The sequence below is a fragment of the Fukomys damarensis genome, unplaced genomic scaffold, assembly GCF_012274545.1.
Source record: "Fukomys damarensis isolate Sample0158 unplaced genomic scaffold, DMR_v1.0_HiC HiC_scaffold_16, whole genome shotgun sequence".
Classification (NCBI taxonomy): Eukaryota; Metazoa; Chordata; class Mammalia; order Rodentia; family Bathyergidae; genus Fukomys; species Fukomys damarensis.
This window is the reverse complement of record NW_022900928.1, coordinates 66,622,662-66,633,998: the sequence shown is the minus strand read 5'-3', so window position 1 is coordinate 66,633,998 and position 11,337 is coordinate 66,622,662. Positions and strand designations below refer to the sequence as shown.

General features: G+C 56.9%; 1 protein-coding gene across 5 annotated transcripts in view; it reads left to right on the top strand.

Annotated features, from left to right (window-relative positions):
- The first annotated feature begins 6 nt into the window (after positions 1-6).
- The window catches only part of Bcl9l (BCL9 like), a 27,643-nt gene continuing 16,312 nt past the window's right edge, over positions 7-11,337 (top strand). For 3 of the 5 annotated variants that reach the window (XM_033764375.1, XM_010629311.1, XM_010629309.1), the window contains exons 1-2: positions 7-247; positions 6,391-6,448. The gene's annotated coding sequence lies outside the window, so the exon portion shown is untranslated. Of the gene's footprint in view, positions 248-5,464; positions 5,548-6,390; positions 6,449-11,337 lie in introns of those variants that run through there. The other 2 variants (XM_010629310.3, XM_010629312.1) reach the window with 2 other exon arrangements.

Here is an 11,337-nt window from a genome sequence, read left to right as displayed (position 1 = left end):
TCCGGCGCCCACGACCATGCTCCACAGTGGGGAGGCAGGAATCCCGGCGCCCAGCGACCCCCGGATACCCTCTCCTGGGCCGGGCTGGTGTTGAAATCAAGGCGTCCAGGATCAAAAGATCACCGCCTGCCTGCCCTCTCCGCACCCCCAGCTGACGAGCAGGAAGACCCCCAACCCACCCACCGACCCCGACCTGGTCATGGCGTCCAGATCCGGCCTGGTGTGAGGACCCCCGACCCGCGGCGAGGTGAGGGATGGGCTGGGGGCGAGGGCGAAAGTCATGTCAGACCAGCAGGAGCGCGAGAGGGGAGATCCAGTTTGAATTGGGGAGGGGAAACACAGTCTGATTGTCTACTACCCTCTGGCACGCAGCCCCAGGCCGTTTAGGGGAAAGGGATACCCGCAGGGTCAATGGAGGCTACGTTTAGGCCCCCAGTCTGGTTGGCAGCCCCAGAGCACTGGCAGAAGGGCTTAGGGGCAGCCAGGGGACCCTGCCACCCTATCGCAGAGAACAAGGCCGGCCTTGGGCCAGCTGGAGCAGCGAACCCTGCCCTGGGGGCTTCTGGGAGATGTAGTCCCCCTCTCAGGCTCACCAGAATAGTGGGTGCCAGTACCCCAGCACTCCTTCCTTGGCTGATGAGACCTCCAGAAGGAGGTGGATAGGAACTGAGGAGAGCTGGGGTCACCCTCTGCCTGCAGGCACTGCTTTTGAGTAGTAGGAGTGAGTGGAGGAGGCTCCCCTGCCAAGGCTTGAGTACTGTAGTCTTGGCAAGGGGGTGGGGAGGTGGGGCAGCCACACAGTTCCTTGGAGATGTCCCTGCAGAAGGGGATGGCTCCTGTCTTGGTCCAAAGGAACCCTTGTGGGAAGTATGTGAGGAAGAGAGATGAGACTGAAGCCTTCTGGCTGCCTGGCATATATGCTACCCCAGGGCTACTGGAATTTGTTTTCTGGAGAGATGAAAGTCTGTTCTCCCCTTCTCCCTTTGGCAGAGGGTGCAGGGTGGGGGGGGATGGCTGAGAAAGAAAATGTCCCTAAAAGTCTGGGAGCCTAGACGGTGTCTCTTGAGCAGTGAAATCAGGATCAGCTTCAGTCTGTCTGTCCAGCTTCCTTCCTTCCGGGTTTTTCTGACATCCCCTGCCTCCCTCCTCCTTCTCTCAGTCTGCTGCTTGGGGTGTGTGTCTATGTCCCCTGGGGATGGGGGGCTCTGCTTCAGGAGGGAAAGTTGTTCTGAGAGGTGAGCTGGGCCCCTGTCTGAGCCCTGGGAAAGGAGTTCCATTGCCTCTTGATCTTTTGCCCACCCTTCCTTCCTCCCAGCTTCGGGGACTGCCTTACCTGGGAGGGTTTTCTGTGCTATCTATAACCAAGGTGCCTCTGAGCACCTTTTCTGCAGAAGACCTGGTGGGGCGTCTGCCATTCTCCCCCTCTCCTCATCCTCTCCAGGGAGCAGCTACTTTCTTGGGTCAGGAGTTCCTCTACTGCTCCCCAGCACAGGCTTGGCTGCCTTCTGTGGGTCAGGACCACGATTTCATGGCCCCAGGGGAAGAGCCTGCTCAGGCCCTGTCTTCCAGGTGTCAGCTATAGGGCCCCTGCTGACAGAAGCGTTAGGACCTGGGGAGAATGGAAGCTGAGGGGCAGGGAGGGAGGCCGGGATCCAGAATCAGAAAGAAAACACTGCTTCCCCATCTGATCCGCCTCCTTGGCTTCAGAGGACCAGGCCTGGAAGGCCAGTGTCCTCTGTATCTTCCTTTCTGCTAATTGTGTTGCTCTTCATTGAGGTGAGGTGGGGGTTCATGTTGGGAGGGGTGAAGGGTAGAAAGTAATCTTGCATCCAAAGAGACTTTTGTGCCCCAGGGTAGCAGGGTCTCTGGGCTAGGGGTGGGCTCTGGAGGCCCACATGGAGGCTCAGAATGAGTTTATACTACAGAGTCCAGAGAAGGGGCAGATTATTATAGGTTTCTAGAGAACAATTTGCAGGCCACAGAAATCTGGGACACGCCCATCATTGGTAATTTGGGACCTAGTGATCTTGCCTGTTGAAAATGCACTGGGCACCTATGACCCCACTTCAGACTCCTGGTACCTGGCTTAAGCAGCAGCCTAGGCTGGGGACTGAACTTCTTTAACCAGGCAGGGCAGTACCCTTCTGGGCAGAGGCCTAGCGGGTGGCAGTGCCGACTCAGCAAGGGCTGGAATGCCTGGCACCTGCTTTAGATTAAAGGAGATGCCCTGTAAAGGGGGGCTGCCTGTCCATGTGGGGACCCATGACTGGGATGGAGCTCCAGGGAGCCCAGGAGTGTGGTGAGAGGAAAGCACTAGGGTTGTGAGTGGCAGCAGCTCTGGCAAGACTGGAGGGAAACAATCATCACCCAGACCTGCAGCCTCTCCTCCAGGGAGTCTAAGAAGAGGAGCTGGGGGCGCCTCCATACTGCCTCTGGCGCCAGCACTGCAGGCTGAAGTTCTGTCCCAGCGCCTTAGGGCAGTTTAAGGGAGCCAGGGTGTCTGTGTCCAGTTTTCCCAGGATCAAAAGAGGCCTGCAAGGAGGGAGCAATTTGGAGTTCCTGCTGCCCTGATGTCATGATTATTCTTCCTGGGGCTCTTTAGTGGCAGATAGTGAGGTACCTCAAGAGCCTGGGCACCCAAGGGTGACAGGGAAATGGCATCCTTTGCTTCCTTGTACTGGAGTGCTGGGCACTGCCCAGTGTGTTGACCCGGGGGGAGGAGACAGAGGGGGCATGGCACCGTGGGAAAGTGGGCAGCCGTGGGAGCAAAGAGGGTACAGGTTGGGTGCCTTGGGCAGGGAGCCTCTGCCAGGTCCGCTCTCCCTGGGGTGGGGCCACTGTTCCAGGGACTGGCTCAACCTGTTGAGCACCTAGCTGTTCTAGCTTGGCATTTGTGCCCCTGCCTTCCAGCCCCAACAGCTGCCCACCCATAGCCACATGGGGTAGTGGGCTTTGCTCCCAGAGACCTGGGGAAGGAGGGCTCAGATTGGTCTGAAAGAGCAGGTAGGGGCTCCTGCCAGGGCTGAAGATGTCTTCCCTGGAGTGCTAAGTTCCCCAAGTCCCATCTAGACCTGGGGCTGGAGGGCTGGGTGACCAGGGCCAGGAGCTGAGGGACTAGGTGAAGAAGGCCACGTCCCTGAAGCTCTGTGCTGCTGCCTATCACTTGGATGGGCAGCCCAGAAGGCAGCCTGGCATCTCCTCTGCTGAGTGCCAAGGCCAGGCCTCCAGAGCCCCACCTCAGGCCTAGACTGACCTCCCCTCCCACCCCTCCCTGGGTGCTCTTGGCCTTCCTTGGCCAGTGGGGGAGGGGAGTAAGGGCATTCTAGCTGCTGTGGGAGGGGTGACTTCCTGGGTGTGGGGGTATGTTGTGAGTATTGCCTCAGTTACCCCTAGGGCCCCCCTCCTCCTGGAGGGAAAGCCAGCCCTGGGTGTCCCTGAGAGATGCTCATTCACTCTACTCTGAGTATGGGGTATCCCGGAAGACCTCAGATTCTGCAGGTCTTTGATGCTCCCCACCCCACTGATCTCTTAGCTTGGGGCTCTGCTAGTTGGCAAGGAAGCAGAGCCAAGGTGCTGCTCTGGAGGGGAGAAAGGGCTCACCATTTTCTGTGAGTGGGGAGGGGGCACAGGTAGGTTCACCCTTACTCTCAGAGCTGAGGAGTGGAGGCTTCCTCCTACCTCCTCATTTTTCCAGTCAGTGGCAAAAACCAAAACTTATCCTTTTTTGCCTCCTTCCAGCAGCCCTGCCTACTTGTCCCTGGGCTGGCTGCCCCTCCTAAGCTTGGCACCTCTTTCAGGGACCCCTTCCCCACAGCCTGGGACGTCCTCTGTAGAGTCAGTCAGTCCCTCTCCTCCTCCCTTGGGCTGGTAGCTCTGGGCTGGCCTGTCTCACCCCCACCCCCACCTTTAACTGGGAATGGCCCTGAATCCAGCATTTCCAGCATTTCGAAACCAGGATTGTTTTGAAATCCCTGAGAACTTCTCCACCCCCCTCTGGCTCCCCTCCCCACCAGGAGAGGGACATTGTCCTCTCATCTGACTTCACACCATACACTTGGAGGTGGTGTGTTTGAGTTTGTGTGCTAGCACATGGCCAGGTGCTACATGTGTGCAGTGGGTGTGTGTGTGTCCCCAAGTGGGTGTTCCTTCTGGTGGCAGTTTTGTGTGACAGCTCATGTGGACATTTCCTGGGCTCTCCTGGGCTGTCTCTCAATGTGCAAGTCTCTAGGGGCCTTAAGGGGCCACTGTTTGGAGTTAGGAGTTATTTTTGGAAGTACCTTGAATGTGTGTCTGTCTTGTGGCCACATGTGTGTGCAGTTCCTCTGAGGAGTGTGCTGGGGGTGTGTCTCTGGTGTGTGCATGTGTGTATGTGTGAGTACACTTGTGAGCTTTGTCTCTCCCCACCTCCTCCTGCTTCCTGGGAACATATCTGGGGTGTGTAGTCACAGGTCTCCTGCGGCCCTGGTACATGGAGTCCTCTGCTCTTTGATAGGGAGGTTTCCTGGAGTGGGGCCGAGGCTTCTGGAAGTTCTATGGTCCTTGGAGAGAGTGGCAGAGTGGGGAGACTTTGAGATAAAATGTCACTGAGAGCTGGGCCCTCCCCTTACTCAGCACCAGGAGGGGTACTGCACCACCAGCCCACCTTCTTGTCCTGAGGATACAGTGGTGGCTGTGCCCTAAAGAAACGGGCTGGGGGAAGAGAAAGTGATTCCTCCATCCCTGGGGTCACTTGCTTCACTGAGGACAAGAAACAGCTAGTCACATCACATGTGGGTGCTTGGTGACAAATTGAAGGTTCAGAAAAGTTGACTTCTCTGGCTAGGGGCAAAAAAACTGCACAAGACAGTTATATTTTCAGCCTGAGGAGAAGACCAAGAAGGGCCTGGAGTTCAGGCATTTGGGGTGGGGCCAGCTGCCATAGTAGCCTTGATCCGGGGAAGTCCTTCCTGATGTTTAATCTCATTCTCTACCTACTGGAATTAGATAGTATTCTGTGGGAGGATAGGTTCCAAGCGTTTGTTGTTGTTGTTGTTTCTTTTGGTCAGAATGAGGGTAGTGATGGTAGACTTCAAGTTGGTTTGGGATTCAGGCACTGGAAGCCCTAATACTGTGCCATGACTCAGTTTCCCTTCCTGGGGTGTCAGGCTATAATTGAACGCTTTCTGCTAGGAGTACATGTGACAAGTCTGAGAGAAAGAAGGAGGCTGAGTCAGGGGCTGTGGTATAAGGCGAGAGCTGCAGACAGCAGCAGGAGGTGGACAAGAGGGTAGGCTGTCCCTTTTACACCCCCCCCCAGTGGCCTCTGGTCTCACCAGGCACAGTGGGAAGAAGGGAGGGGTAGAGGCACAGGTTGGTACAGCGCTCAGTGACCCAGCTGGGGGAGGGCCTTGGCAAGGAGTTTTCAGCTTGTTTCTCAATCTCAGTCTCTGAGACACGTACACACACGTCACCGCAGACACCTTCAGGAGATGAGCCCTGCAAAATCAACCAGGTGGCGGTAGGGCAGGGTGGTGCCCGATGGGGCTGTGTGGAGCCAATTACATTCAGGTGGGTGCCCTCTATCACCCACCCTCTAGCTTTGGAAGCAGGGCTTAGCCAGAGGACCCTTCCCCAAAACTCCGTTCTGGGCTTAGGACTAGAGAGGGTTAAGTCTGGTTGGCAGGGACACCCCCCCACCCAGTGCAGTGAGAGGGAGGGAGGGGTGGTTAGCAGCTTGCTCTAGTTGGCGCCTCTCCCAGAATTCTTAGGAAAAGAACTCCCCTTTGACCCCCAGTACAAACTGAGCCCAGCCACCAGCCTCCCTCCTGCCTGCTGTGGGAGCTTCTTGCAGCCCCCTCTACCAAAATGCTGAAGTGGACTCCATCACCCTGGGCATCACCCTCCCACCCAGACCAGGTCCTCAGGACTTTCTGTTTCCTGGGACAGGGTTGTGGCCAAGAGACCACACAGGGACATGAGACTCACAGCTGCACTTTCCCCTGATAGGATAACCTGGGGGTGATTGTTGCTGGAAGTGGTGGGGGTGTCCTCCGCCTCCCATGTGCACCCCTCCAGGTCCTCAGGCCAGGTCGTGGGAGTCGCCCCTCCTCTCTCCCTGTGAGGCCAAGCTCTCAGGGAACTCTAAGGTCTTCCAGCGCCTTCTCCTTTCCTCTTCCAGGAGGGGGAGTGGCGTCGTGGGGCAGCTGGGTCAGGCCTGGCTCCCAGCCAGTCCACAGAAGTCCTGGGGGGGTGGGTGAGCAGCTCAGACACTTCCTGGAGCTGCACGCGGGGTGTGTGTGTGTGTGTGTGTGTGTGTGTGTGTACACACATGTTTATGGGGGGACTGTTTCTGGGAGGAGAGGGGTGTAGATTGCTGGCCTGGGGCTTCTAGCTGTGACCCTCTCTCCACAGGGAGCCCCCATCCCAGACCACACCCTTCAGCCCGAGCCCAGCACACACTATTCCAGAGGTGAGAGGTCCATGTGCTTGTGTGTGTCCTTCTCAGCCTCTCGGATCTCTGTCCGCAGTGGCCTGGCCGCATCATCCTGGCTTAGCCTCCTGCCTGGCTTTTGTCTTTTGGTCCCTCCTTCTGGCTTTCTGCCCCCACTTGCCTTGCATTCCCTCCCCCTACAGCAGGGAGGCCTCCTCTAGCTCCTGGGGTGCAAACAGCCTTCAGTTTAGAACCCAGGGAGGGAAGTGGGGTGGGGCTGGGATGGGAAGGGTTAAAGCCATTTTCTAAACGGGGGTCTCTGCCTGGGTGGGAGCTGGGGAGATGGAGCTCAGTGGCTCGCCCTGGAGGGCAAGGTAGATTTCTTGGTCGGCCCATTAGTGGCTTTGGCCTCTACTGGCTGAGTCAAAGACAGTGGCTGCCAGCCATGGTAGTGTGGTTCTTGCTGCCTGGGCCCTGTAGACATGGCTCACACACATACACTCACAGGGACACACACAAACATACAGCCTCCCTCCCTCCCCTTCTTCCTTACTTAGCAACAACTCCCTGAATTCACAACAAACACTCCTGTGGGCTCCTGTCTGACTAGAGAAAGCTGGAGGAAGCCAGGGACAGGGAGGAGGTACTTCTCCTGGGCTGTGCCCGAGGGAGGGGCTTTTAGTCCCTTCATCTAATGTCCCCGCCCTTCCTGCTGGAGGCCACTACCCCCTCAAGGGCAGGGAGGAAGTGGACCTGCTTCGAACTCTGCAGTGAAAAAAGTGGGGAGCAGTGGACAGGTGTGGTTGAGCAGATGGGTGGGGAGCAGGGGTTGGACTCCACCCTTCCTTCCCAGGCAAGTCCCACTTGACCTTTGACCCCCACCTGGGGGTGAGAGAGGCAGCCGACTCCTCTGTAGCCTAGGGCATCTCTCAGCAGGGGTTCTGGGCTGTTGTCCTGGAAACTTGCCTTGTGACCTTGCTGACTGTTAGGGACCTGGATGGGTGAGGAGGTGATGGATTGGGCCATGGGGGAGTGGGGGAGGCCTAGGAACTTTGCTCTCTGGAGCTCAGGCCAGGTGGAGCACCTGTGTAGAGGGGGTTGGGAGCGGTGCTGTCTTTGATCTCTTCCAGGAGGGAACTGTGGCCTCCAGTGTGGGAGGTGGTACCCACAAGGCACTGAGGGAGGATATGGGCGATGAGGGCATGCGGCCGACATTCAACATTCTTTTGCTATAGCAGGGCTGAGACCATGGTGCATCTGCATCGTGCAAGGATTAAGAACCCAACCCCTGAAATATCTGGGTTCAAATCCTGGCTCTTCTAACTATGGGCTGTGTGTCTTGGGCAAGTTACTTAACTCCCCTGTTCTTTTTCTTACCTGTAAAGTGGGAATAATAAAAGCACTTCCCAGGGCTGGCCATGGTGGCACATGTCTGTAGTCCCAACTACTCTGGAGGCTGAAGCAGGAGGATTGCTTGAGCCCAGGGGTTCAAGGTCAGCCTGGGTAACACAGAGACCCTGGCTCAAAATAAATACATAAAAGTGCTTTTTAGTAGAGCTGGTTTGAAGATTAAATTAGAAAATGCTCATGAAGGGCTTAAGTAAACGTTCCTCCGAAAGTGTTAGAGATCTTCCTCACTGTCATTAGTCAGAGCTTTTCCCAGGAACTGCCAACCCTCCCAGGGGCTTTAGCAGGGCAATGATTGGTAGCAGGGGAGGCAATGTGGCGTGGAAGAGACAGCCTTTCTAGCACTTCGGACCCCTGGGTTCTAATAACTTTCCAGCCCCAGCTTTTGATATCTCAGTTTCCCCACTGCTGGTGCCATTGACACCTTGATTGCAAGTTTTCCAGATAGCTGTGGGCCAGGAGAAGGACCTGAGGACTGAGGATACGTTTCCCTCGTCTCCCCATGGACCTTACCACCATCCCAAGTTTGCTCCTTCAGCTTTAGCACCCCTCCCACACACCACACCCCTCCTTTTCTGTGCTGTTCCACGGCCTCTTCTCCTTCCTGTCCTAGGGCTCAGGGACCTTCCTTGAGAAGAAAAGTGGCCATGCAGAGCTGTGCTGTGGATGGCAGCTGTGGGGCCTGCTGCAGGTCTCAGGGTCCCTGGACTCCCTGCCTGGGCATTTCCCTGAGTGTGGAGAGGCAGTGCCAGGGCTGTGATAGATGGTGGGCATTTGGGGCAGGGTGGATGAAGCGGTTGTGTCAGTAGCCTCCCTGGGGCTAAGTGGGTGAGGGTGGGTAGTGTTGCAGAGCCCTGCCTCAGCCCTGTGTGTCCTGGGGTGGGGAGACTGCAAGTGCCACTGGGAGGGAGTGGGATGGTGGGAGGGCTGAGGAGTCCCAGAGTGGACTGCAGGGCTGGGGTGTGCCTGCAGGGAGGGAACCAGGCAGACAGGTGGTTGGGATCTTCTGGCGATGATGAAGATGTAGTGGAAGTGTCTGGATTCTAGGGCTCCTGGGGCTCCTGGGTCTGAGGCCGGAGCCCAATGAGATGCCCTCTCTCACCTTACAGGGAGCGATGGGTCAGAGCCCCTGGCTGTGCTCCCCACCTTTCTGGGACAGAGGGGACACTCATGGGCCTGGGGAGTGAGGGTTCACTGTTTGCCTGGGTATGCCTGGGCATACCTCGCTGCTGGGCTGACCGTACCTTCTGTGCCCTGCCTCTGGGGCCGGTTCCTTAGGCAGGCTGGGGCTATTTTTGGGAATTGGTTGGGGCTCAGGCTGGTTTCAGATGTTCCAGTATGAACAGGAGAAAATGGGAACAGATGGCTGGAGGGTTCTGATCAGTGGGTCCTGCTGGGAACAGGTTATTTTTAGGGCCTTGTTAACCCTTTGCAGGCTTGCGGGGCCACCCCAAGAGGTACAGTCCCTCTCTAGTCAAAAAGAGAACAAGTCTTCTCCCTAAACTTCCTCCTTTCCAAGACTGCTTGTCAGTTGCCCTTCTTTCTCTTCCAGACCCTCCACTCTTTAAAGAGGCCCATGGTGAGACAGTAGGCACAAGTCTCCTCCCAGCCAGTTTTGCAAGGTGACTGCTGAAGGTTGGGCCGCAGATTGGGTATCTGATGGAGGGGATACAGGCCATGTGGAAGGGGAATCCTCCTTCCCTTGCCTCCTGGGGTTTTGAGACACAGGCCTAAAGCTAAGAGGTGGACAGCCTCTCCGCATTCATGCTCTAGGTGTGACTGTGTCAGGGAGCCCAGGGATGCCCAGGGTGAGGTAGCAGTTTGAGTTGGCCTCGAGGAGGGCAGAGGAGAGCCCTATCTTTGTATTTCCTAATACAAGTATGACTTGGGCACTCTGAGGGCAAATAACTGGATGATGCCCACCTTCACCAAATGCACCTTCACCACATGCCCACGTATTTGGGTGCCATGGCAAGGGATAAAAAGGGGGATAAAGGCCAGAGATGGGGTTCTGAGAGCTAGTGCATCTTAAGCATTGTTAGTTTCACTACTGTTATCTGACTTTGTAAAATTATCCTTTTTTTCTTTTTTTAGACAGAGTCTCACTAGGTGGTCCAGGCTGGCCTTCAAGTTGTAGTGACCCTCCTGCCTCAGCCTCTGAAGTGTTGGGATTACAGGTGTGCACCACGCCCAGCTAATTATCCTCATTTTTCAGATGAGGAAACTGAGGCTGAGTGGGACAAAGGATGGACAGGCTCCCATAGTTCAGAAGGAGCAGTGTGATTGGCACTCTGTCTGCCTGGCTGAAAGCCAGTTCTTATTCCACTGCACTGCAGTTCTTGCCAGGTCCCAGACCCAGTGTCTAGGAGGTAGCCCTGGGCACCAGTGCTCCTCAGGGAGCCCCTCCACTGGATGGGCCTGAAAAAGGCCTGAGGCAGGGGACCCTGACTGACACTGCCCTCACAATCCCCTAAACCCTCCTTGTCTGAGGGTGCCAAGACTGACACCAGAAACCCCATTTGGCCTTCCTGTCTCCCTTGCAGGAGGATCACAGGCATACATCCTATCTCATCACCCCCACCCCGTCCTGGCCCACTTGCCCCTGCTTCCTGGAGGGCCATGGCAGTCTGGATGTCAAGGTGGGCAGAGTGCCACGGCCCCTATTTGCCGCTGGTGCCAAGATTTGGGCCAGGAAGACCAGGCGAGGGGTGTTAGGAAGGATGGGTCTGCCTCTGGCCATACCTGGGAGAGAGCAGAGGGCGCAGGCAGGCAGGCATTGGGTGAGGTCCCGCCCAGTGGTGCACAGGCTGTGCCAGCAGCCTGCCTGCACTCCACTCCACCCACAATGGCCCCATTGTTCCCAGCAGCCAGGCAGTTTGGAGGAGGTTCCTTGGCCACCCCTGCCCCCCTAAACAGGGGCCAAATTAACCCCTTGGAGGACCAAGGCCAGGTGATGGCCCACCAAGAGCACTGCCCTTCTCCTCTCTTCCTGCTCCTGGAATCCAGGCTTGGGAAGTCACCTCCTACCCACAAGTATGCAGCGACTAACAGGCGACCTCCTAAGATGGGGGTCTCACACAGAGTATAAGTAGCACCTGGACCCTTTTCCCACCCCCATTCTGGTGCAGGTGCCAGGGGACAGGAAGTGCCAGTGGGGTGGCAGGCAGAGACCAGATATATTTGGGCCTATGGGGCTAATTCCAGCCACTACCGCCTGCTCTACTGGCTCCTGAGCTCCTTTCCTTCCTGTGAAACCGGAGCTGGGTTGGGCCTAGCTCAGGATTTCGGTGGATTTAAAGAGGCAGCAGCGCCATACCTGCCAGCCAGGCTTCCTCTCCCTCTCCCCAGGTAGTGTCTGGGACTGAGAGAGGGCTCAGAGTTTCAAGCTCCTCCCTCCCTCGCCCTGGGCTAACCCCTGGCCCTGGCTTCTGTTGGGGTACTAAGCTTTTGGCACTCCTTTCTCCCAAAGCCTTGGGTGGGTGGGGTGGGCGGGGGTGGGCTGTGGTTTCCTGTGTTGGCTG